General features: G+C 37.8%; 1 long non-coding RNA gene across 1 annotated transcript in view; it reads left to right on the top strand.

The window, feature by feature from the left end:
- The window catches only part of LOC141276396 (uncharacterized), a 245760-nt gene that overhangs the window by 186588 nt on the left and 31303 nt on the right, over positions 1–27869 (top strand). The window contains exon 3 of the long non-coding RNA XR_012325894.1: positions 15660–15707. This is a non-coding gene — a long non-coding RNA (uncharacterized lncRNA). The remainder of the gene's footprint in view (positions 1–15659; positions 15708–27869) is intronic.

Genomic DNA, 27869 nt, shown 5'->3' on the forward strand with positions numbered 1-27869 from the left:
TCATCAATTTACTTCCATGTTCATGTTGGAAGGTCACAGCTCTGTTTCAACACCCAGTGGCCCCTGGTCACAGCCCTGTTTCAACACCCAGTGGCCTCTAAGTGCCTTTCTTCAGATACAGTGAAGCTCTGCTTACCATCTTTTTTCATTACCGTCATTGCCTTCTTTTCAAGATCTTGTATGCCTCTTTTCTTTCTCTTTTTAAAGTCTGTTTGAAGAAGAGGTATATTTGTAATTAGAGGATGGCTACTCTCCTAACCTGGGTTTAATATTTTGCTAGACCTACCTATTCATTGGTGGATTTGCAACTAACTTGGAAACCCATAATAGTCTTGTTTCCATGTATTTTACTGACTTCCTCATAACTGCTCTGTGTCCTTATTTTTCAGCTTCTTTCTGCCCTATCCAGGCACCATTCCATTGTGGATGTGTTACATAGGAAAATAGGGATAGGTAAACATCATCATGCTCCATGCCATCAAATTCTTCTTAAAATTCTTTACTCAGGCTTGCCTTCTCCAGAGCTATATGACTGTAGGTTAGAAATCTGGAGCCAGAATGAGATATTCAGCAGACAAAGGGCCCTCTGCTTATTCTTTCTGTAAACAGATTCAGAAATGGTTTTGATTTTGGTTGCCGAATCAATACACTTTTTAAAAGTCATCTTTCCTTTACTTAAAGAGCATTTAAAGAAACTACATTCAGTCTCTCAGTCTAGTGGAGAAGTCCAATTTAATGAATTCCTTCCACAGAAGACTGAGAAAGTGAATGTGGCCTTGAGAGTATTTAATTTGTACCCAGGGAATAGTTTACATGCCTGGAGAAACTCCATCAAGATCCAACGGGAACTTAAGAAACTGACTCAAAGCTAGGCTAATATTATAATAATCCAACCAGTGTTTTTATACCCTACTTCATGTGCTTACAATGTCCTCAATACTTTACTTGCTTTGTATCACATGTCTTCAAATCATACCCCTAGAAAGAACAGTTTCAAATATAACTACACAGGTCATTTCATTTTTTCCTCTTTAAATATGGGCTGAGAGAGCCAGTGAGTGATCAGAATTAGAGAGATGGATTCCTCAATAGAGTAAGAGATTGGTCAGTTAAATAACTCCTTGTCCAACATCTATAAAAAGTAGAAATCAATTAATTAATTAACCAATAAATGCCCATATATTAGCACTAAGTAAACGGAAAAACATCCATGGGCTCCAAAGTTCAGAAGAGTCCTGGAGGTGTTCTCAGAACAAAAACACGTCAAAGTAACTAAAACCCCATTCAAAAATCAGTGAATTCATTGTTTCAAAAGCAGCTTTATGTAAGTCTATTTTAGAAAGAGTTCTATGAAAAAATGCGAACACTTAACTAGTTCTTTCCAATGTCCAAGCACTCTTGTGAAGTCCTGTCTTTCTAACTCATTTACAACTTGCAATGATTTTATCTTGGGGCCTTATGTTCTTTTCTGCCATGACCTTGCATGCCTATCTTGTTCCATCAGACATGTCTGTATAAGGCTTTAGCTTAACTGAAGGGTATAGGATTTGAGTTTTTCTCACTGAGCTTCTAGGTCTCAGGAAAATCAAGGATTGTAGCCAAATATCAGTTTCTGTGTCTCTGAACATTTCAAATATAATTATGTGGGGGTTATCTATCCAGAGTACATAGAAGCCACTGACTGTGGAAAGGATGTGGAAGGCAAAGATGACAGCTGCATAAACTTTATATGAGAGTCTCACGTTAACCCCAGTAATATGTTGTGGTACATATAAGTGACACTCTATCATATTATAAGCATCCTTTTAGTTAATGTTTGTCATTTTTTTTTCCCTTTCCTTATGTGAGTAAAATCTGGGAGAGATGGTAGCAGGATTCCCATGCTGTCATGTAATGACTGTCCAAACACTACTAATTTTTATGGGACTATAAAAAGTGTGAAGAATGACGTTGTTGGTACAGCAAATGCACATCACTGTGAGCAGTCCAGCATGTGCTCTCTTGTTGTTGGTTGAGTGGAACTGGGGGTGAAGAAAAGAGACGAAGAGAGTGAGAGGCAGATTTTTGCCTTTGGATCTATAAGTCTCCTTATTCCACTCTAAGAAAAAAAGAAGGTGTGTATGTTCCGGTGGTAGTGGTGGGGGTTATTACACTTGTCATGAGACATTCCTCATTAGAGTGAAGAGAAGGAAAAAGAAGCGTGGGGAAAAGGAGCAGAGAGATTAATAATGAACAGCAGCGTTGATACATTGAAAGCCTTTATATCATTAAGCTGCTGATTTATTCATTCATAATGCATTCCTATTCAATATGGTTAGGGAAGACTGGAGGGCTCCCTTATTAGCCTCTGTATCATATACTACTAGAAACTTTATCAATCTCACTCATTTCTTTACATGCCTGTACTTGAAGACTTTCAGGAATAGACCTTCATCCTTTCCTCAGGTAGACTATTGCTCTGCCATATCCAAACAATAAAAGTTTGGCTACTACTCACAGCAGTAAATTAAAACACCTAAATCCGAACGTAGACAAATAATTTGTTCTATCACTTTTCTTCCAGTGGGTTCGGTTAGGTAGTTTTCTAAAGGAATACGTGTTTAACAAATCTTGACATTTGGGCTTAGCGCATGAATTAGCCATTCTGACCACAGCTTTGATGTACATAGATGCTAACTCAGCATTGAGAGGCTGTGTGAAACATGATTCACCAAGGCAGTTCTAGGCAGAGCCAATGACCTGGAAAACTCATTCTTGACTTGTCTGGCTGTGGGTATCCTCTTTTCTCATAGTGGTTACAATCACAGTGATCAGTGTTTAATAATTGTTCAAATATATATTAGAATACCCAAATCTTCATTGTCTTCAAGTTGGCTCTAAATATTAGTATGCAGGTTTCCAAAGGGAAAAAAATGATTTTATAATTTAACAAATAATTAATTCAAGCCTATAAAGCAACAAAAATGATACTTTTTTCCTAAATGGTTTGAAATTTAGATTTGAGATCATTTTTCATTATCACAGAAATGAGAAATCTTTTCTAGATCTGATGTGTAAAATGTAGGGACATTAATGTGTGTTTGTTAAGAAGCAGTGAGCCAAGGGGTTAGAGCATGGCATTTGGAGTCAGACATACTTGGTTCAGATGCTAAGGCTTATTTTCCTCATTAGTAAGATTGGGTTACAATGGTAAAAGCATTCCGAGGATTAAATGAGAATGTGTGTGAGGCATTTGACAGAGTAGCAGAGTGCCTTCCTCTATCCAGACACAACAGAGCTAGCATCAGCATCATTATAAATATAGTGTTTACAATCTATGATGCTTCCAGACTGAAGCACTCAACAGTTTGCTACATATTCTCCCTAAAAACTCAACTTCTCAATGAATTTCTGCAGCAGGAAATAATTTTTAAAAATGAAACCACAGCATATAGCTTTGCATGGAAGCCATAGGTCTGGGAGAACAGGCTTTTAGCTAAGGTTTCATCAGATCATAGAGTTGTAGCATACTTACTGTTCACACCTGTTCCTCATGCCTGACCAAAGATTCAGTATCAATAAAGCCTTGTGCTCTTCTTAATGTACCAGTGATGAATGCTATGAATATTAAAGACATTTTATATCTTTTATTCACTCAAACCAATAAACAATTATTAGATTTTTTTCTAGGGATAAAGCCTAACCTTATATTAGGGGGCGTTATGAAGGCAATGGAAACAGAGTCCTGGCCTCCACTTTCCACAGCCATGATCATCAGCCATTTGCATGATTTTAATTTTTCCATATATAATTATTATTCTCCAAGTGTTAACATTTGTCTTAATACTTAGAAAAATATCCTTTTATGCCATGCATAGATCTCTTCTTTGAATAAGCCAGAGTGATGATGGATATGCAGCAGATAAAGCCTCACTTATGGTTGCACTAGGCCCTTCCATTGCTGAATAGAAAAGAAACACACACAAATGGGAAGACAGCTGCTATCACATAGGCAGTAAATTGCATAGCTGTCTGATCATGCTGAGGCCACAGCTTTGATTATACACTGTTTTGATAATTACGCAGTCAAACGCATTATTAATAAAGGTAACCCTTAGGGGCTCAAGTTCTAAGTTCTTTAGAAAAAAAGGTAAATGAGCCTAAAAGATATTCAACATATCAAAGATGGCAATGGTGATTTTAACCATACTCTCTTCCTATTGCTTAAGATTATATACTATAATAATTGTGGCAAATGTCATTCTGGTATAAATTGGGATAATTTTAGCTCACTTCTTCGACCCTGAAGCAGTCATTCTAACTTGGACTGGAAATCTGTACCATCAACACATCCTCTTAGTGAACTCACATACTGTCTTTAATGACATTCCAAAACAGTGGTATAATTTCTCCTTCAAAAGAATGAAGCCTTTTTGATCTCATTCTGAGGAACTGAGGAATTGAGTGATAGGGCAGGGAGGCTATTCCTGTCACCAGTGCTTGTGTCTGTCTGCACAGGAATCAACCATGAGAGAATGAGGTTTGAAATGCCATTTGGAAATCTCGACTGTCTGAAAAGGTTCATATATAAGAGGACAACTGATTCATCCATGGCATACAAGTTTCCAAAGTGGAGTACTTATCAACATTTTTTTTTTAATGTCAAAGCACATGTAGAAAATGATAATATTTCCTGGGGGTAAATCAGAAAAAATTTGGGAGTAACTATGTAAGGCATGGTGATGAAAATAATTACATCTTTATTTTTTTTTAAAGATTTTTTTGATGTGGACAATTTTTAAAGTCTTTTATTGAAACTGTTGCAATATTGCTTCTGTTTTTTGTTTTTAACATCTTTATTGGAGTATAATTGCTTTACATCATTGTGCTAGTTTCTGCTGTATAACGAAGTGAATCAGCTATATGTACACTTATATCCCCGTATGCCCTCCCTCTTGCGTCTCCCTCCCACCCTTCCTATCCTACCCCTCTAGGTGGTCACAAAGCACCTAGCTGATCTCCCTGTGCTATGTCGCTGCTTCCCACTAGCTATTTTACATTTGGTAGTGTATATATGTCCATGCCACTCTCTCACATCATCCCAGCTTACGCTTCGCCAACCCCATGTCCTGAAGTCCATTCTCTATGTCTGTGTCTTTATTCCTGTCCTGCCACTAGGTTTTTCACAACCATTTTTTTTTTTTAGATTCCATATATATGTGTTAGCATATGTTATTATTTTTTTTCTTTCTGACTTACTTCACTCTGTATGACAGATTCTAGGTCCATCCACTTCAAATACGAAACAAAATAACTCAATTTCGTTTATTTTTATGGCTTAGTAATATTCCATTGTATATGTGGGTCACATCTTCTTTATCCATTCATCTGTCGATGGACACTTAGGTTGCTCCCATGTCCTGGGTTTTTTAAATAGTACTGCAGTGAACATTGTGGTACATGACTCTTTTTGAGTTATGGTTTTCTCAGGGTATATGCCCAGTAGTGGGATTGCTGGGGTGTATGTTAGTTCTATTTTTAGATTTTAAGGAACCTCCATACAGTTCTCCATAGTGGCTGTATCAATTTACATTCCCACCAACAGTGTAGGAGGATTTCCTTTTCTCCACACCCTTTCCAGTATTTATTGTTTGCAGATTTTTTGATGATGGCCATTCTGACTGGTGTGAGGTGATACCTCATTGTAGTTCTGATTTGCATTTCTCTAATGATTAGTGATGTTGGGCATCCTTTCATGTGTTTGTTGGCAATCTGTATATCTTCTTTGGAGAAATGTCTATTTAGGGCCTCTGCCCATTTTTGGATTGGGTTGTTTGTTATTTTGATATTGAGCTGCATGAGCTGCTTGTAAATTTTGGAGATCAATCCTTTGTCAGTTGCTTCATTTGCAAATATTTTCTCCCATTCTGAGGGTTGTCTTTTCGTCTGGTTTATGTTTTCCTTTGCTGTACAAAAGCTTTGAAGTTTCATTAGGTCCCATTTGTTTATTTTTGTTTTTATTTCCATTCCTCTAGGAGGTGGGTCAAAAAGGGTCTTGCTGTGATTTATGTCATAGAGTGTTCTGGTTGTGTTTTCCTCTAAGAGTTTTATAGTGTCAGGCCTTACATTTAGGTCTTTAATCCATTTTGAGTTTATTTTTGTGTATGGTGTTAGGGAGTGTTCTAATTTCATTCTTTTACACGTAGCTGTCCAGTTTGCCCAGCACCACTTATTAAAGAGGCTGCCTTTTCTCCACTGTATATTCTTACCTCCCTTATCAAAGATAAGGTGACCATATGTGCGAGGGTTTATCTCTGGGCTTTCTATCCTGTTCCATTGATCTACATTTCTGTTTATGTGCCATTACCATACGGTCTTGATTACTGTAGCTTTGTAGTATAGTGTGAAGTCAGGGAGCCTGATTCCTCCAGCTCCGTTTTTCTTTTCAGGATTGCTTTGGCTATTCAGGATCTTTTGTGTTTCCATACAAATCGTGAAATTTTTTGTTCTAGTTCTGTGAAAAATGCCATTGATAGTTTGATAGGGATTGCATTGCATTGAATCTGTAGATTGCTTTGGGTAGTATAGTCATTTTCCCAATGTTGAGTCTTCCTGTCCAAGAACATGGTATATCTCTCCATCTGTTTGTATTACCGTTAATTTTTTCATCAATGTCTTATAGTTTTCTGCAAACAAGTCTTTTGTCTCCTTAAGTAGGTTTATTCCCAGGTATTTTATTCTTTTTGTTGCAGTGGTAAATGGGAGTGTTTCCTTGATTTCTCTTTCAGATTTTTCATCATTAGTGTATAGGAATGCAAGAGATTTCTGTGCATTAATTTGTATTCTGCTGCTTTACCAAATTCATTGATTAGCTCTAGTAGTTTTCTGGTAGCATCTTTAGGATTCTCTATGTATAGTATTATGTCATTTGCAAACAGTGACAGTTTTACTTCTCTTCTGATTTTATTCCTTTTCTTTCTTTCTTCTCTGATTGCTGTGGCTAAAACTTCCAAAACTATGTTGAATAATGGTGGTGAGAGTGGGCAGTCTTGTCTTGTTCCTGATCTTAGAAGAAATGGTTTCAGTTTTTCACCATTGAGAATGATGTTGGCTGTGGGTTTGTCATATATGGCTTTTATTATGTTGAGGTAAGTTCCCTCTATGCCTACTTTCTGGAGAGTTTTTTTTATCATAAATGGTGTTGAATTTTGTGGAAAGCTTTTCTGCATCTCTTGAGATTATCATATGGTTTTAATCCTTCAATTTGTTAATATGGTGTATCACATTGATTGATTTGCATATATTGAAGAATCCTTGTATCCCTGGGATAAACCCCACTTGATCATGGTGTATGATCCTTTTAATGTGCTGTTGGATTCTGTTTGCTAGTATTTTGTTGAGGATTTCTGCATCTATATTCATCAGTGATATTGGCCTGTAGTTTTCTCTTTTTGTGACATCTCTGTCTGGTTTTGGTATTACGGTGATGGTGCCCTCGTAGAATGAGTTTGGGAGTGTTCCTCCCTCTGCTATATTTTGGAAGAGTTTGAGAAGGATAGGTGTTAGGTCTTATGTAAATGTTTGATAAAATTTGCCTGTGAAGCCATCTGGTCCTGGCCTTTTGTTTGTTGGAAGATTTTTAGTCAGAGTTTCAATTTCAGTGCTTGTGATTGATCTGTTTATATTTTGTATTTCTTCCCTGGTTCAGTGCCAGAAAGTTGTGCTTTTCTAAGACTTTGTCCATTTCTTTCAGTTTGTCCATTTTATTGGCATATAGTTGCTTGTAGTAATCTCTCATGATCCTCTGTATTTCTGCAGGGTCAGTTGTTACTTTTCCTTTTTCATTTCTAATTCTGTTGATTTGAGTCTTCTCCCTTTTTTTCTTTTCTTTCTTTCTTTCTTTTTTTTTTTTTTTTTTGCGGTACACGGGCCTCTCACTGCTGTGGCCTCTCCCGTTGCAGAGCACAGGCTCAGTGGCCATGGCTCACGGGCCCAGCCGCTCCGCGGCATGTGGGATCCTCCTGGACTGAGACATGAACCCATGTTCCGTGCATTGGCAGGCAGACTCCCAACCACTGTGCCACTAGGGAAGCCCCTCTCCCTTTTTTTCTTGATAAGTCTGGCTAATGGTTTTCAATTTTGTTCATCTTCTCAAAGAACCAGCTTTTAGTTTTATTGATCTTTGCTATCATTTCCTTCTTTTCTTTTTTATTTATTTCTGATCTGATCATTATGATTTCTTTCCTTCGGCTAACTTTGGGGTTTTTTTGTTCTTCTTTCTCTAATTGCTTTAGGTGTAAGGTTGGGTTGTTTATTTGAGATGTTTCTTGTTTGTTGAGGTGGAATTGTATTGCTATAAACTTCCCTCTTAGAACTGTTTGCTGCATCCCATAGGTTTTGGGTCGTTGTGTTTTCACTGTCATTTGTTTCTAGGTAGTTTTTGACTTCCTCTTTGATTTCTTCTGTGATCTCTTGGTTATTTAGTAGTGTATTGTTTAGCCTCCATGTGTTTGTAGTTTTTACAGTTTTATTCCTGTAATTGATATCTAGTCTCATAGCGTTGTGGTCAGAAAACATACTTGATACGATTTCAATTGTATTTAATTTACCAAAGCTTGATTGTGCTCCAAAATAGGTCTGTCCTGGAGAATGTTCCATGAGCACTTGAGAAGAAAGTGTATTCTGTTGTTTTTGGATGGAATGTCCTGTAAATAGCAATTAAATCCATTGTGTTTCATGTATCATTTAAAGCTTGTTTTTCCTTATTTATTTTCATTTTGGTTGATATGTCCATTGATGAAGGTTGGGTTTTAAATCCCCTGCTATTATTGTGTTACTGTTGATTTCCCCTTTTATGGCTGTTAGCATTTCCCTTGTGTATTGAGGTGCTTCTATGTTTAGTGCATAAATATTTACACCAAATAATATTTGTTTGGGGAGTCCCTTGTATGTTATTTGTTGCTTTTCCTTTGCTGCTTTTATTATTTTTTCATTGTATTCAATTTTTGATAGATCGATTAATATGTGTCTTGGCATGTTTCTCCTTAGATTTATCCTGTATGGGACTCTTTGTCCTTCCTGGACTTGGTTGACTATTTCCTTTCTCATATTAGGGATGTTTTCAACTATAATCTCGTCAAATATTTTCTCAGTCCCTTTCTTTTTCTCTTCCTCTTCTGGGACCCCTATAATTCAAATGTTGTTGTGTTTAATATTGTCCCAGAAGTCTCTGAGACTGTCCTCAGTTCTTTTCATTCTTTTTTCTTTATTTTGCACTGTGGTAGTTATTTCCACTATTTTTACCTTCCAGGTCACTTATCTATTCTTCTGCCTCAGTTATTCTGCTATTGATTCCTTCTAGAGAATTTTTAATTTCATTTATTGTGTTGTTCATCATTGTTTGTGTGCTCTTTAGTTCTTCTAGGTCCTTATTAATCGTTTCTCATATTTTCTCCATTCTATTTCCAAGATTTTGGATATCTTTACTATCATTAATCTCAATTCTTTTTCAGGTAGACTGCCTATTTCCTTTTCATTTGTTTGATCTGATGAGTTTTTACTTTGCTCCTTCATCTGCTGCATATTTCTCTGTCTTCTCATTTTGCTTAATGTACTGTGTTTGAGGTCTCCTTTTCACAGGCTGCTGGTTTGTAGTTTCCGTTGTTTTTTTGTTTCTGCCCTCAGTGGGTAAGGTTGGTTCAGTGTGTTGTGTAGGCCTCCTGGTGGATGAGACTAGATCTTGTCTTTTTGGTTGGCAGGACTGCATCTGGTAGTGTTTTTAGGGTGTCTGTGAACTTAGTATGATTTTAGGCAGCCTCTCTGCTAATGGGTGGGGTTGTGTTCCTGTCTTGCTAGTTGTTTGGCATAGGGTGTCCAGCACTGTAGCTTACTGGTCTTTTAGTGGAGCTGGATCTTAGCTTGAGATGGAGATCTCCTGGAGAGCTGTGGTCGATTGATATTATGTGGGGCCGGCGGTCTCTGGTGGTCCAATGTCCTGAACGCGGTTCTCCCACCTCAGATGCTCACGCATGACAGCTGGCTGGAGAACCAAGACCCTGTCAGCCACACGGCTTTTGGGAAGTCTGGGGTCTTCTGCCAACTTTCAGTAGGTATTCTGTAAGAGTTGTTCCACATGTAGATGTATTTCTGATGTACTTGTGGGGAGGAAGGTGATCTCCACATCTTACTCCTCTGCCATCTTGAAGGTCCTCTGCTTCTGTTTTATTTGTTGGTTTTTTGGCTGCGAGACATGTGGGATCTTAGCACCATGACCAGAGATTGAACCCATACCCCCTGCCTTGGAAGGTGAAGTCTCAATCACTGGCCCACCAGGGAAGTCCTGATTACATCTTTTTATAAAGCAAAATGTTAGAAAAAATGCTAGATCTTTAATTGGAAGAAAACATTCATATAAAATCTTGAAATTTCAAATAAGAAACTTGATCTTGTTTCAGTGAACATAACTATAAGTTTTATTTGGATTTTATACTTGAAATGACCACCAACAATTTCTGATTAAGACTTTAAATGATGTCTTCAAATTTTTGATAGTCATTTTCAACAAGAAAATTTCTTCCCACAAATATGTAATAAATTTTATACCATTGTTATAGCAATTCAAAAATTTATAACAGTTAAAATTAGATTTATAGTATATAACCAGTATAGCTTTTCTTTCATTGAAAAATGCAATGCTAAAATTTTTATGATAATGAAAAATTATCTCAAATCTAAATATTTAAAAATAATGATGGAGCTCTCATTTGCAGAATGTGCATACATTGTTAGAGCGGCCTTTGTGAGCCTGGACATCACTAGAAAGGCACAAACAGTCAGAAGTACCTGGATTTTATGAAGACTTCAGCTATTAGCCACTGCATGGACCTAACTCACGAGGAGTTCCCCCAGTTGGCTGTAGATTGGGTTGCTGTTCTGTGTGGTTCTCTTTAAGTGCCTCTAGCAGTAATACCTCCCTTTTGTCCAGGTTGCAGATTTACTCCTGGGCTCCACACAAGAGCATTAGGGCACAACAGTAAGTGCTGGGAGTGCTCACCACCTGAGAAGACCATGTGGAATACTGTCATACCCCATTCCTCTTGGGCTGCTCTTGGAAGAGCCCAGAAGAGCAGTCTAATGACTGGAGGCAATTGGCTTTGAGACCCCAACCAGCCCCACACTTCCCTCAAAGCCTGCCCAAATCCAGAGGGGATCCATATCTCATAGTACCCCTATAACTCTGTTTTATGAAGATTTGCCCTAGAGTCTGTAATAACTGATTGAATATCTATATAGACTAAACAAAGGTTGACAGTGAAGTGTCCCTCCTTCCCTAAGAGCTGGGAGATGATTATAGGAGAGTACATAACATTTATCTTATTAATTATTGTATTTTCAGTTCCTAATTCATAGAAGGTACTCAGTAAATGTATTTTGAAAGACTGAGTGAATAATGAAAGAAGTGAGTTTTCCCCCTGATGGTTTAAACTAGTCAAGGTAACACACTTGGGAGGATAATGAACCTCTAAGGCCAGTAATGCTATTGGAATAGTAGCTTAATTTATTTACTCAGCAAATAATTTTTGAATTCTTACTATGTGCCAGACACTCTTCTGAGTGCTGGGTATCTAGCAGTGAACATAAGAGTCATAAATCTCTCATGGAAAATAAAGGACACAGAAATATATAAATAAGTTCAATATGTATATGTTGCATGATTGTCAGAAAATTGAAGAGGAATAGCGAATTTAATTTTAAAAAGGGAATTATGGGGGGGCTTCCCTGGTGGCGTGGTGGTTGAGAGTCCGCCTGCCGATGCAGGGGACGCAGGTTCGTGCCCTGGTCCGGGAAGATCCCACATGCCGCGGAGCGCCTGGGCCCGTGAGCCACGGCCGCTGAGCTTGCGCGTCTGGAGCCTGTGTTCCGCAACGGGAGAGGCCACAACAGTGAGAGGCCTGCGTACCGCAAAAAAAAAAAAAAAAAAAAAGGGAATTATGGGAAAGTGACATTTGAACAAAGTCCTAAAAGAAGTGAGGGAACAAGCCCTACAGATATGTGGGAGAAGTGTATGCCTGGTAGAGGGAACAGCAAATGCAAAGACCCTGAGACTGTAATGTACTGTTATGTTTGAGAAATAATGAGGAGGACAGTCTGGCTGGAATCAAGTGAGTGAAGAGGAGAGTGACAGGAGACAGTGGTGGTCCAGATCACGTAGAACCCTGTAGGCTTATTAAAGACATTTCCTTTTAATCTGAGTGAGATGAGATTATTGGCTGTAGGTTTGTGCCATGGCAGAGGTGATAAGCAAAGGAATGACCTGACCGAGGTTTAATAGAAACATTCAGGATGCTCTGTTGAGAATAAACCAAAAGAGCAGAAAGATAGAAGCAACTATGCCAGTTAGGAAGTTTTTGTAATAATTCAGAGGAGGGGATAGTGTAACTTGGAAAAAGATGTTTCCAACCCTTTCCAGTTGGGCCACAACAAGTGTCCTTCTGCCTGATGCCCTTCAAGGCAATCAAGTGAGACTGAGTTCGGTTCAGAAGCAAAGGAAAGTTTTATTCTTTGATCAAAGAATGGAGAGGTACAAGCTCTGGCTCTACAGTACCTGCTCTCCCCAAGGGCCATGGGTGGGGCTGCTTTACGGGGATCTCTGCAGCCGGAAAGGGGCGGGTTCTTAGAGTCCCGCGCAGCCGCACTGCTCAGGCTCCAGATTGCAGTACTGGGTACAGTGTCTCTGCGCACAGCCCGCTGCTGCCATGAAGAAGTGAGGTGTCTTGCGTGGGTGGCACTTATGCACACGGCCCATGGCTGCCGTCTTGAACTAAGGTGTCGTGTGCAGCGCTTCTGCACACCGCCCATGGAGCTGAAAGGCTGGGGCAGCCATTTCTCACTAGGAACTCTGGTCTGAACTAACGGGTGCCAGGCTTCTGCATGCGGCCCCCTGTGGGCAAGTGAAACAAGAATAAGCACAAAGGAAGAATAAAAAGGTTAGACTTTATTTTATTACCCAGATTCTATTTTTATTTCCTGGGAATTGTTAATGGGCTTTGCCGGTGACAGAGACAGATGCAGTGCGTGGGAGGAGGAGTAGAGCCAAGATTTGTGGATGGAGTTGATGTGGGGCATGAAAGAATAAACGGAGTCAAGGACGATCTCTAGGTTCTTGTCCTGAGCAGCTGAAAGAATTACACTGGGACTTCCCTGGTGGCGCAGTGGTTGGGAGTCCGCCTGCCGATGCAGGGAACGCGGATTCGTGCCCAGGTCTGGGAAGATCCCACATGCCGCGGAGCGGCTGGGCCCGTGAGCCATGGCCGCTGAGCCTGCGCGTCCAGAGCCTGTGCTCTGCAACGGGAGAGGCCACAACAGTGAGAGGCCCACGTACCGCAAAAAAAAAAAAAAAAAAAAAAAGAATTACACTGCCATGAAGAGCTTAATCAGTATAAACCTACCTAATGAAATTATTTATCGAAATAGAACTCAGAGAAATAACTGTGGCTATGTGTCTCTAGTAGTTTCTTCTTTTAAAAAATATTTTATGAAGAATGACATACACAAAAGTATAGAGAGTAAGATAATAAACTGATGTCAATAATGATCAACATTTTGCCAGTTCTAATCCTTCTATTCCCCGTTTACACATTTCTAATTTTTCTGGAGTATTTTAGAGCATGCTAGGCATCATGATATTGTTGGAGGAGGTCATTGAGAAGACATGACCACACATTGACTGGCGAGCAGGAGGCTCAACTGGAGCCTCCTCATGCCCTGCCTTGACCTTGGAGTGTATGTTCTGCCCACCACGCCTACACTAGGACTAAATACGTGACTAAACCAGTTAAGGCTTCTATATAAACTTAAGATTCTGGGAGGTGGGTGTGTAGATCTACTCATCTTGAGGTTGCCCAAGACAAGCCTCGTATGTACATTCCCTTGCTTATTAAAATCACCACCTACAAATCTGGAGTGGCCTGTCTCTTTCTTTTGTCTCTTCTTTTCCAGGTCCAGTTTTATATTTCTGTGTACCAGGTCCAGTTTTATATTTCACACAGGAAACTCCCCAGGTTGTGACCCAACAGTTAGTTCCCTCCTAAATCATTCAGTATGCTTCACTAATTGACAGTGAATTTTTATGTACCCATCATGACATTATTACTCCTGAAAAAGTTAGCATCTGTTTCTTAATATTAATACACAAGCCATATTCAAGTTTCCCTGTCTGAAAATTATCTAACAATGGGTTTGTTCAAAGCAAGATGCAAACAAGAGCCTCACATCACATTTGACTGTTAAGCCTTGTAATTCTCTTTTATTCAGTAATAGTCTTTTTCCTTTTCTCTCTCTGTTTCTGATTTTTTAATTTATCTGTTTTTTACCGAAACCAGGTCATTTGTCCTGTAGGATGCCCCACATTGTGAATTTGGCTGATTATCTTTTCCTGAGAGGACTTTTAAAAATCACTCTCTACCTTCCTATTTTTTTATAAATGAATTTTTTCTTAAGACTTGATTTGATTTAACTTCAGTATTTTAGTTCAAAATATACATAGGTGGTGCTGCTTATTTTCTACGGCACCATTAGGTTTTTGAATCCTCTGATGAATATTGCTTAGATCCATTATTAATAAAATTGGAATTGCAAAATGGTGATGTTTTAAATTTTATCACTCCTCCTCTACTTTTGTCAGGCATTCAGTGGAAAAGAACTTACCCTTATCAAATATTTGGTAACCCTGAAATAAAGTTTTAGAGGAAAATCAGGATAAATATTTGATATTTTTCTTTTATTTGTTAATTTGCAGAATATTGAGTTGGTCCATTATAGTAAACAATGACATTTACTTTTTAAAAATCATGAATTTATAGGTTCTTATATATTTGATGTGTTGCAATCCATTGTAATTACTTTTTACTTTTTTTTTTTGGTCATTCATTTACTCTATCCTAGGCCAGTGGAAGCCCGTTTAGTTTGACTCCTCTGTCCCTTTGGCATGGGCTCATTAGTCTTTGATAGTTTTCTTGCTCTCTGGCAAAAGATAGTCAAGATTAATCTTGTTCATTTCCTGCACCAGATATGAAGTCAGCCATTTCTCTTAGGACCTCTAGTTTCTGTTAATATAAAATGATATTCACAGACCACAAGCTGTGTGCTAGGGTTCTTCATTCTTTGTAGATTGTCGTCTCTCGGTCCAGCATTATAAGGAAAAAAGGACACTGATCTTGGGATTTGTGCATTCTGACAGGCCTCACTACTGACCAGATATTTATTTGTATTTCATTCAGGACAGACCTAAGTGTTTCTCAATGAACAGCATGCTAAGTCCTGGTCACTAAGCCCCAGTAATACCCCACGAACACTGCCAGTCGCTGTTCAGTTTAAATACTTTCAGGAGGAATTACTGTCTTTGGCTGAGAACCTTTGAAGATTATGCCATCCCTTAGCTTCATTGCATGCTCTCAAAAAAAAAAAGAGTACTATCTTGGCATTACAGTTGTGTTAATATTGGGAAAGAGATGCACTGAGCAGAGAACTTGGCCATCTGGAAATTAGATGAATGGAGTTATTCATTACAAAATTGGTATTAGATTTCATATATTAGCCTTGTGTGAATTTGTTTGATGTTGACGCTCATTGAAAGACTGATTATTTTGGCATATACTGATACATTTTATTTCATTTTCTAGATATCCAAGAATGAGAACTAGAACCTGGATTTTGGTGAATTTAACAAGGTAATTTCACTTTTGAAGACTAAATATATTTTCCCTAATGATTCCCCAATTAACTTGCTTTGTACATATTTTTATTCACTTCATTCCTGGTGAAGAGGTACTGGTGATACATAAACATTCCAGAAAAGATAGAAAGAATAACATGGTGTTTGGAATTTCCCATTTGTCTGTTTGTAATGAAGATCTAATTCTACAACAGTTGTTCATTGGATCAATGACAGATTTCTCTCAGGTTCTAGTTAGTATTCAGTTGGCTCCTGGCCAAAGAAATTTAACAGAGCCAGCCTAAACAGAAAGGGAAATTTATTGGGTCATGTAAATGACAGTGTAGGATTAAGACGAGGCTCCTTCCAACATGGCTTAATTCAGATGCTTAAATAAAGTTATTAGGATCAGATTCTTTGAGTCTGTTGTCTCTGCTTTCCTCAGTGAGTTGCTGGCATTTTTAGGTTGGTTCCATTTGACATTGTGAGATGGATGCAGTTGGGCTGAGTTGTAGAGGAGGAAAAAAAAAGATTTCTGGCAGCCTGAGCAAACATACCTGTGTATCTAGTTAGCCCTCATTGGGTTACCTATCCATTCTTGAACAGATCATTTTGGCCAAGGGGACTGGTTCCTGTGATTTATTTAAATCTATCAGAGCCTATCCATGGAGAAAATCACAAGGGATCTGAGGGAAAAAGGAATGGAGAAGGGGTGGTTTGGGTGGATGGTTACCATTTCTAACAGGGTGATGGGTTCTGGAAGCAAACAGTAGCTAACCACTTAACTTCCTGAAACTGGTTTTTAAAAGCCTTGAGAATAAAACTAAACAAAACCAAAACCAAAACAAAACAAAACCCCGCAACAATGGAGTCTTGTGTTTGAAAAAGTCAATTTACTTCAGTTTCAAAATTAAGAGCATTTATGGCCTATAGGGTCAAAAATTTTAATAAGAATTTGATATCTTTATTCAAAGCAGAATAAGAACTACCCGTTTTTGTCAGTATTTAAAAAAACTTTTAATCATTGTAGTAGGTAAAAGTGATATCTCGTTGTGATATTAATTTGAATTTCTCTGATAACTAATGAGGTTGTCCATTTTTCAAGCATTTATTTGCCATTTATATATCTTGCTTTTTTTATATTGAGTAGAATTTTTGTTTATGTTTTTGTGTGTCTATGTCTGTGTGTATCTGTGCTTCTGTGTACATGTATTCTGGATACAAGTTCCTTGTTAGATATATGTGCTATAATTTATTTTCTCCGGACAGTGGCTTATCTATTCATATTCTTAATGGAGCCAAAATGTTAAATTTAGATAATGTGCAATTTATCTTTTTTTTTTTTAAAGTATTATGGTTTGTGTTTATTGTGGCCTGTTCAAGAAATCTTTGCCTACTTTGAGGTTACAAAGGTAGTTTTCTATGTTTCCTTTGGGAAGCTTTATGGTTCTGAGTTTTAAATTTAGGTCTATGATCTATCTCAAATTGTTCTTTCTGCATATGGAGTGAGAGAGGGGTCTTGGTTTACTTTTTTTTCATATTGATATTCAGTTGTTCCAGCACAATTTGTTGAAAAGACTTTCCTTTCCACATTCAGCTAATTTGCCAGTTTCATTAAAAATCAAATGACCATATCTGTTGGTCTATTTCTGGGCTCTCTCTTCTGTTCTATCAGTTTTTTTTCCTGGCATTATATGAATACCACACTGTAGCTGTAGTGTATCTTAAGTATAGAAATCATATGGTACAAGTCCTCCAACAGTGTTCCTTTTAAAAATTGGTTTGATTTTAAATCCTCTGAATTACCATATAAATTAATTAATTAATTAATTGAAGTATAGTTGATTTACAATGTTGTGTCAGTTTCAGGTATACAGCAAAGTGATTCAGATACATTTTTTCAGATTCTTTTCCATTATAGGCTATTACAAGATATGGAATATAGTTCCTTGTGTATATAGTAGGTCCTTGTTGTTTATCTATTTTATATAGTAATGTGTATCTGTTAATTCCAAACTCCTAATTTATCCCTCCCCCCTTTCCCCTTTTGAAACCATTAGTTTGTTTTCTGTGTCTGTGAGTCTGTTCCTGTTTTGTAAATAAGTTCATTTGTATAATTTTTTTTTAGATTCCACATATAAGTGATATCATGGTGTTTGTCTTTCTCTCTCTGACTCACTTCACTTAGTATGATAATCTCTAGGTCTATCCATTTGCTGCACATGGCATAATTTCATTATTTTTTATGACTTAGTAATATTCCATTATATATATATAATAATATATATATATTATTTTATACACACACACATAGATATACCACATCTTCTTTATCCGTTCATCTATTGATGGACATTTAGGTTGCTTGCATGTTTTGGCTACTGTAAACAGTGCTGCTATGAACATTGAGGCATATGTATCTTTTTGAGTTAGAGTTTTTGTCTTTTCTGGGTATATGCACAGGAGTGGGATTACTGGATCATATGGTAGCTCTGTTTTTAGTTTTTTAAGGAACCTCCATACTGTTCTTCATAGTGGCTGCACCAATTTATATTCCCACGAAGAACTACCCTTTCATACTGCAAACAGTGAATATTGGAAATCTACAAATCCACAGCATGTATATATTAGTGTTAACCCTAACCATGCCATAAACTAAGTTGTAGTCATGCATTGACTCATAGAAGTTTTCTTTAGGTTAAAATTATATATGTATATATTCATTTATAAAGCAAAACTTTGTTTTCATTGAAACCTCTGTGTATTTTTTTCTTTGTTTTGTTTACTTACCACACCAGAATAATTACACAATAATTGAACTATTCTGATGATAATAAGCAAACATAAAAAGAAACAATGGCTTTTTATTCTTTGAATAAATCAGAATTGATCTTTAACAGGTAAACTGGAATTATTCTTTCTTGGTGAGCATAAAATTTGAAAGAAAAATAGCAGAGCAAAATTTAACCTGCTAGAGTGATAGATTATCCCTAAGACATATTCTCACACCCATAGAGACCATTTTATTTTTAGAAAAGTGACAATGAAAAATTGTCCATGTTGACAATAAAATAAGTTAGACAGGGTCTCAATGGGCATTAACTATGTTATTAAAAACTTGTGAGTAATTTCTAAGAGTAAGTTAAAGTTGTTAAATGTGTTGTCTTCAATTGAGGGAAAAACCAGACGGAAGTGTTATAATAGAAATTGGCAAACCAATTATTTGAACTAATGAACTCTTTTTCCCCTTGTGTTAATGTATCTTTTATAACAGTTGTCACATAGTAACCTCAGTGTTTTTTATCTCCATTTACTCCTTCCATCCTGGATTGTAGGTAAGGTTTCTGATCAATCATGATTACTTTTGTTATCACTCTCACAGTTTGCGGACTTTCACAAAAGGATATGAAGATATAAGAAAACCGGGTGAACGAGTTGCTAGTATGGCTCCTAAATACATGGAAAATGCATTGACCTACACTAAGTGAGGCAGAAATGTCAGATATTCCATAGAGGATAATATAATGAAGAATGAAAAGGCTCAGATAAATGGGTATTATAGAATGCATGTAATAATTATGCCAAGAAAATCCACCAAATGGTCCATATGAGGTACTTGAGACTGTGCCGTTTACCAGAGTAATAGGAATGTGCTGGTGAGAGGGGCAGCATCATCATTAAGTTGTTCTCTGGGTCAGGACTGAAAGTAGGGAATGCCATTATATTGAATAGAACTGGGATCACTAATAGAAGTGGAGATGATTAGACATCTAAACAAATAGAGGCAATCAGTTGGATCATTTTGGGGAAAAGATGCCATGTGGAGTTTATGGCTTGCCTCAGTGGGCAAACCACTACACAGACCCCTAGGGTTTTGGAGCAAGACCATGTCATATACTGTGTAATGTTATATACCTTTTGAAAAACAGCCCTGGTATGTTCCTGCTTCCCAATAGAGACAGACCAACTGATCATGTGATACCAAGTAACCATGCAGTCATAATTTATCATAAACTTGGTATTCTTAGACCCACTAAGTCATAATGTTGAGTGGGCAGGGATCAAGTATGAGTATGAAGAAGCAAGTTGCACGAGCAGATATCCAGAGGTCCATGTTACTTACCACAGTTCCACCAGTGTGTCACCCTCATCTCTTAGTGCCATATGAATGATCCTTGACCTCAGTCTCACAGAGACAGAGAAAAGTCTGAGCATGGTTCACAAATGGGCTAGTTCGGGAGTGCAAACCAAAAATGTTTGGTAGGGCTCACTAAAGCCTCTCTCAGGTATAAACTCAAATGAGAGCGGTGAGGAGAAATCCTCAGATGAGCAGAGCTTTTGTTGATGCATCTGTCATTAGCTTTGTGTGGAAAGAAAATTGTCCAAGGTTAGAATATAATGCAATGATTACCATGATCAAGATCCTGTAAGAAGAAATATTAGAAGATTGAGGACAAGAAAGTCTGGGTTAGAGGCATGTGAATGGACACCTAGGAGTGGGCACAGAGTTTGAAGATCATCATATCACATGTTAATACACAATAGAGAGTACCTTTTGACCACCATCTCTCCATTTCCCCCACCCCCTGGCCCCTGGCAACTACTATTCTATTATCTGTTTCTATGAGATTGGCCTTTTTAGATTCCACATATAAGTGAGATCATACAGTATTTGTCTTTCACTGTCTGACTTATTTCACTTAGCATAATGCCTTCAAGGTCCATCTGTGTTGTTGCAAGTGGCAGATTTCCTTCATATTTATGGCTGAATTTTATATATATATATTACATTTCTTCTGCATTTTCTTTATCCATTTACCTGTTGATGGTCACTTTGGTTGTTTCAATGTCTTGTATTGTGAATAATGCTGCAATGAATATGGTGGTACAGATATCTTTTTGAGATAGTGATTTCATTTCCTTTGGATACATACCCAGAAGTGGGATTGCTAGATCATACGGTAGTTCTTTTTTCAATTTTTTGAGGCACCTCTATACTGTTTTCCATGATAGGTGCACCATTTAACATTCTCAACAACAGTGCACCAGTGTTATTGTTTCTCCACATCCTTGCCAGCACTTGTTGTCCCTTGTCTTTTTGGTAGCCATCCTAACAAGTATGAAATTCTATCTCAGTGTTTTTGATCTTCATTTCCCTAATGATTAGTGATGTTAGTCATCTTTTCATGTACCTGTTGTCCATTCATATGTATTCTTTGGGAGGTGTCTATTCATGTTCTCTGCCTATTTCTTAATCATATTACTTGTTCCTTGTATATTTTGGGTATTAATCCCTTATCAGATATATAGTTTGCAAATATTTTCTCCCATTAAGTAGGTTACCTTTTCATTTACTGTGCAGAAGCTTTTTAGTTTGATGTAGTCCCACTTGTTTAAACATTTTTGCTTTTGGTTTATATCCAAAGAAAAGTCACCAAGACTAACGTAAAACAAGTTTTCCCCTATGCTTTCTTCAAGGAGTTTTATAGTTTTGGATCTTACACTTAAGTATTTAATCCATTTCAAGTTAATTTTTGTAAGTGGTGTAAATTAGGGGTCCATTTTCATTCTTTTGCATGTGAATATCCAGTTTTTGTAACAGAATTTATTGAAGAGACTGTTCTTTCTCCATTGTGTATTATTGGCATCCTTGTCAAAGATCACTTGAATGTATATGTGCGGGTTTATTTCTGGGCTCTCAAATTTGTCCCATTTGTCTATGTGTCTTTTTTTTTTTTTTTTTTTTTTGCAGTATGCGGGCCTCTCACTGTTGTGGCCTCTCCTGTTGCAGAGCACAGGCTCCGGACACACAGACTCAGAGGCCATGGCTCACAGGCCCAGCTGCTCTGCGGCATATGGGATCTTCCTGCACCAGGGCATGAACTTGTGTCCCCTGCATTGGCAGGCGGACTCAACCACTGCGCCACCAGGGAAGCCCGCTATGTGTCTATTTTTATGCCAGTACTATACTGTTTTGATTACTATAGCTATGTAGTATAGTTTGAAATCAGGAAGTGTGGTGCCTCCAGCTTTTTTTAATTTCTTTCTCAAGATTGCATTAGTTATTGGGTTATTTTGTGATTCCATCCAAATTTTAGGATTCTTTTATCTATTTCTGTGAAAAATGTCATTGGAATTTTGATAGAAATTGCACTGAATCTATATGTGGCTTTGGGTAGTATGGACACTTTAACAATATTAACTCTTCTGATTCATGAATGCAGAATATGTTTTCATTTATTTGTGTCTTCTTCAATTTCTTTTGCCATTGTCTTACAATTTTCAGTGTAGAGATATTTTCTCTCCTTGGTTAAATTTATTCCTAAGTATTTTAAAAGACTTTTAGATAGAATGATAGGCAGAATACATAGATTCACAGATATCAGTTACCATCACTCCCAGTGACCCAGTTAAGGAATTTATACTTCTCATCCTGAAATTCTAGGCTGCGAGTGTATATAAGTGAAGGTTCCCAGAAAGGCAAAGAGTTCTGCCAGGGGGCACAGCAAGAGTTCAATTCAACCATAAGCTATGGTTGCTGCCTTGGCACATTGGGTTTCTACTGTTAAGGGAGCGGCAGGCAAGACTAGAGTCACCATGCTGGAGTAACTGACCCTAATCGTCATGGGGAGATAAGGCCGCTGTTACTGAATGGCTTTAGGGAGGATTACCTTCATCACCCAAGTGATCAGTTGGGATCTCTTGGTATACTACTTGGATTAATTCTGATAGTGAAAGAACAAATGCAACAAACCTGTCCTGAGGAAAGAATAATGAACCAGGACTTGGACCCATAGGGATGTGGGTCCAGGTCACACTGCCAGATAACTCAGTGAGATCAGCCTTAGTGTGAGATGAGGGTGAGGGGAATCTAGATGGAAAAGAGAAGCAATGATATTAGCTGTAGCTCCAGGACCAATAGTGACAGAGGCTGCAGTTCATCCCACTAATTTTCCCCTTCTACATTTCCCCCAGGAAGAGAAGCCCATAACATATTTAAAAAAATGTATCCCAGGGGCACAAGGTGTGGATTGTTGTGGTCGTTATTGTATATTGCCTTGAATCCCATTTATGAACTAAGAATTTATTCCACCAGCTCCTGAGGACTCAAAAGATGGCTGTTAGTTATCATCCCTCTTCAAGAATTTCCTTTGGAGGATTGGGTGAGAAAGAAAAATTTCACCCAAGGTCCTTCCAAGAGCAACCTGGGTCCATGGAAGTAGACCATCCCAGCACTGGAGCTTACCATGGTGTTGGCTGAGATTTTGTTGGGATGGCATTTCAGCTCCACTTTCTCTCTGCTCAATCCTAATCCAGTTTTCTTTTCCTCCCTTAATCTTTACATCCTGCAAAATCACCCTCTAGTAGGTAACAACATTTTCTTAAACTTCTGTGCATATTTTCAAATATCATGGCACAGAATTAGAAAACTGATATCCTAATATGACTCAGTAAAAGCAAAGAGAGAGCATGAGGCTGTTTTATCTTGTGGTGGGGCATTGAGGCAGGGTTAACCAGGCTATACCAAGTGCTTCTAGATCCCATCATGGTGGCCAGTACTGACTCTTGGTGTACGTAATGCAGCTTCTGGGATTATTCGGAGCATCTTCTATTGTAAACTTATACTTTTTGAGTATTATAAAACCCAACTTCCTACAGTGCCAAGCAAAGTGATTTGTACTTAATAGGCCTCTTGGAAACATTGGGTAAATGCATCCATGCATAACTATAAGCAAATAATTAAATTGATAAATTATCTTTGTTAAAATCAGTGGCAGAATATACTTTCTTCCTTGAATGATCATTTTAATTAAATAAGAAAATGGTTAATTTTGTTTAATTCAATTTAGTAAGTTGTTTCTTAAGAATTTATTTTCCAGGTCTTAGGAATTCTAAGTTCATAGTTTCATAATCTTGGACAAATTTCCTGAACTCCCTGAGTTTTACTGTCCTCATCTAGTGAATCAGAGTAACAATAGAACCAACCTTACTAATGTGAGAACTGAATGTGACAAAGCATGTAAAGCAATCAGCACAGTACCCCTCACAGAGTGAGCATTTTACAAATGCTTACTTTTGCTACAATTAGCATTAAAACAGCGGAGGGTGTTTTCAGGCCAGTTACCCTTCTGATGGTGTCGCTCATCTTCGTGACCCTGTTCATAAACTTGTGCTCTCTCCCTCTCTCTCTCTCTCTCTCTCTCTCTCTCTCTCTCTCTCTCTGCCCCTGAGCTGGTAACGCAACATCTATCAAGTGTGAGGTTCTTCTTAGATGATCCATCTTACCCTTTTCATGAGGATTGCTTTTCTCTGAGAGCAGCATATGAAGCTTGTCTCTGAGGTCAGTGGGTTCTCCTCAAAGGACTCATTCTGCTTTATTTTTATATCCAATAATGTCATAATGCCATTTTCTAAGCTGCACTTTTCTTTTTATAAAAGCCTGTTGTTGGGTTTCCCTGGTGGTGCAGTGGTTAAGAATCTGCCTGCCAATTCAGGGGACATGGATTTGAGCCCTGGTCCAGGAAGATCCCACATGCCCGTGCGCCACAACTATTGAGCCTGCGCTCTAGAGCCTGTGAGCCACAACTAGTGAGCCCGTGCGCCGCCTCTACTGAAGCTTGCACACCTAGAGCCCGTGCTCAGCAACAAGAGAAGCCAACACAATGAGAAGCCTGCGCACCACAATGAAGAGTAGCCCCCGCTAGCCACAACTAGAGAAAGCCCGCATGCAGCAACAACGACCCAATGCAGCCAAAAATAAATAAAATAAACAAATTTTTTAAAAAAGCCTTTTGTCATAAGAAGAGTGACAAAATGACACTCAGCTCAATGTGCTGAAAGCCTTTGTATTATTGCAAGGGGAGTACCTTGGATTGGCTTATTTGGATGAATAGAGATTCAGATACTTTTTCTAAGGAAGTGGCACAAGCAGAACGGAAAAGTGTTGAAGTCAGAATTACTGAGTTCGAGCTATGGATTGACTTGTAATACTTTATATGTGTTCTTTTCATGTTTATATTTTCACAACTTTGTGTGGGGGGGTTACTTTTACTATTTCCATTTAAAAAAAGGAAATAAAGATTTAGTGAACAGCCATTATTTTCATTACCAGTATTAGTACTGCTATACCTTAAAGGATACATCATTTATTCCTTATTGGCTATAAGGATTAAATGTGAGTGTAGGGATTGTCAGGCACATTTTACAGTTTAAGCCTGACACTTAACAACCTTTTCGTCACTATATTATTTAATCCTTACTACAACTTCCCAAGGTAAATCTTATTGTTCACTTTATTACATAGACAAAAAAACTGAAGCACCAAGAAGTTAGGAATTTGTCTGAGCTCTCATGACTAGTAGCTCTGAGTGATGAAGCCAGAGTTCAAAGCCAGGTGTCCTGACTCCACACTTCTCATCCTTAGTTGATAGACTGCCTCTTTCCACAATCACTGCTGATCCTCAGCAGCAAAGCAGGGTTGCTTACAGATCTCACATCACATTTTAAGAAACAAAATTAGGAATAAAGAAAATAAAAGAAGAGTATAAAAAAGAAAAGAAAGGAGAAGAAAGGAAACTAGAAAAAAAAGACAAAAGGTAAAAACATTAAACCTGGTTGGTGCAATAGTTTTTCATTCAGCCTTTCTTTTCCTGGCAATATAAGATGGGGAGTGATTTCAGATAAGACAGTAAGCTTATTTTAGAATATAGGCATCATGAGGGCAGGAATTTGTGTCTGTTTTTTTCCCTGTTTCTCCCTAGTGCTAGAAAGTGCCTGGCACACTATATATCTTATATGAGTAAGTGGATGAAGTCAGGTAGTGCGTGCCCCTGCTGAAGCTGGTCCCTACAAGCTGGGGAATATTTCTGGGTATTTCCCACAGAAATATGGTAATTATAGGTGCACTAAAAAATAGCTATAAAAGTCCCAGTCTGGTGTGTCAGGAGATGCAGAGGAAGTGGCTTGAGCCAATCCTCTACTGTACTTAGAAATTGGAGATCCAATATTCTCTTTAAATTTGACAAAAGTTGTTTTGTATTTAAGCCAGAATGTGAACCTAAAGTATTTCCTAATTGTTTACCTTTGTTACTCTAGCCTTTTAACTTTTCTATTTATTTCTATTTTATTTTCTGTTTATTTCTAATCATTTTTCTATTTCAAAGAATATAATTTTTCCCCCTAAACTTACACTTCTCGGTGTCTTCTCAGAAGTTTTTTTTTGTGTGTGTGTGGTACACGGGCCTCTCACCGCTGCGGCCTCTCCCATTGTGGAGCACAGGCTCCAGACACGCAGCCTGAGAGACCATGGCTCACGGGCCCAGCCGCTCCGCAGCATGTGGGATCCTCCTGGACCGGGGCACGAACCCGCGTCCCCTGCACTGGCAGGCGGACTCCCAACCACTGCGCCACCAGGGAAGCCCTTCTCAGAAGTTTTGTCACCATATTTTAGCCTTACTTTTCCTCTTGAACTACTTTTTAAAGAATATATTTCTCTATCATACTGAGTACATTTTCAGATATTTTTATGCAGGAGGGATAAATAGCTGGTGTACTATTGAGTCACTGGACATTGGAAACCCTTTCTGTTGCTCTGGCACCTGAATGTCATAACTTGGCAACTGTAGACATTGCTCCACTATCCTCTGATGATTAATAGACGGAAGAGAACTCTGATGTGAACATAATTTTTATTCTGATTTTGTATGTAAACTTTTTCTTCTTCTGCCTGAACGTTTGAAGGATTAAAAATATTTTTTCTTGGAATTCAAAATCTGTACTAAAATACATATATGAATAATTCTCTCTACATTCATTTTTCATCTATCATTCTGGGCTCCTTTAATCTGAAGATTTAAGCCTTCATTTCAGAAAAATACTCCTTTGATATTTATCTAATTATGGTAAAACCTTCCTTCTGTTTGATCTGTCACCTTTGGGAAATTTCCTGCATCTATTCTCTACTAAATTATCTTAATCTTAGTATTTTTCTGACATGTCATTAAAGAAATAAGCTGATCTTCTAAATCAGGGATTGGCAGATTCATGACCCATGAACTGTTTTTGTAGGGCCTATGAGATAAAAATGGTTTTTACACTTTTAAAGTGTTACTAAGAAATAATAGTATGAATATGGAGAAACAGAGACTGTATGTTGAATACACAGTCTAAAATATTTATTATCTTATTCTTATAGACAAAATTTGATAATCCCTGTGTCTAAATCAAATACTTGGTTTGCTGCAGTTATCCAATCTGTTTTTACTGCCTCAACTCAATTTTTAATTAAATTGTCCTGTTTTTTCATCTGAAAAGAATTTTTTCCTCATCCTTGGTTTTTCTTTTTGATAGATTCAATAATTTTATTTTTTAGATGCAGCCCTTCTTTCTCTGGTAATATAAAAATGGAGGAGCAGGTTTCAAGTAGAAAAGAAAATATCTGATTTTAGAATGTGAGCATATGAAGGTGAGGATTTATGTCTATTTTTTCCCTCTATATTATCCTTAGTGCTAGAGAGTGGGAAATAGGATATTGGAGAAGGCACTTTTTTGGCAAGAAAATTTACTTTGTTACAAAGTTTTTATATATGTATCCGTATTTAGGCTTGCAGTTCCCAACTTTGTTCAAGGAATTTTCTTTCTGCCAACTGACCTATGGTCTATCCTCACTCACTACCCCCAGATGGAAAGTTGGGATGCCTAAGATTCATCAAAAATTCTTAAGTTCAAGGGAAGAATGGAAAGAGCCATCAGAGAGGCTGTTATTTTGCCTTAGTTCTCCTCCAGTCAAGGAAGTGTCATTTCATCACTCTTTAACTGACATGGTTGTGTTTTTTATGAGCCTGCAGTATTAAATCTCATGACTTACCTTGTGGGCTGGCCCCTAGTTGGAGGAGTGGCAATGAGTGCCACAGCCTGTTATATATATCTGAGTGCTGAGATATAGTTTCTGAAATGCTTCCATTTGTTCAATTTGCTAGTTTTCCACATGTCCCTAGGGGTGTTCCTTCTCAATTGGCTTATGCTGGGTTTAGAGTAGTACTTTCAGGGCTCTGTTGGAAAGTCCTGTACACTTATTACCCATGTGGATCCCTTCATCACATATTTCACTTCTGTTGATTTGCCAGCTGTTTATTGCTTTTCATAATCTGATCTTACCTTTACCTTAAAGAAATCCTTT

This window comes from Tursiops truncatus, chromosome 14, assembly GCF_011762595.2.
Source record: "Tursiops truncatus isolate mTurTru1 chromosome 14, mTurTru1.mat.Y, whole genome shotgun sequence".
Classification (NCBI taxonomy): domain Eukaryota; kingdom Metazoa; phylum Chordata; class Mammalia; order Artiodactyla; family Delphinidae; genus Tursiops; species Tursiops truncatus.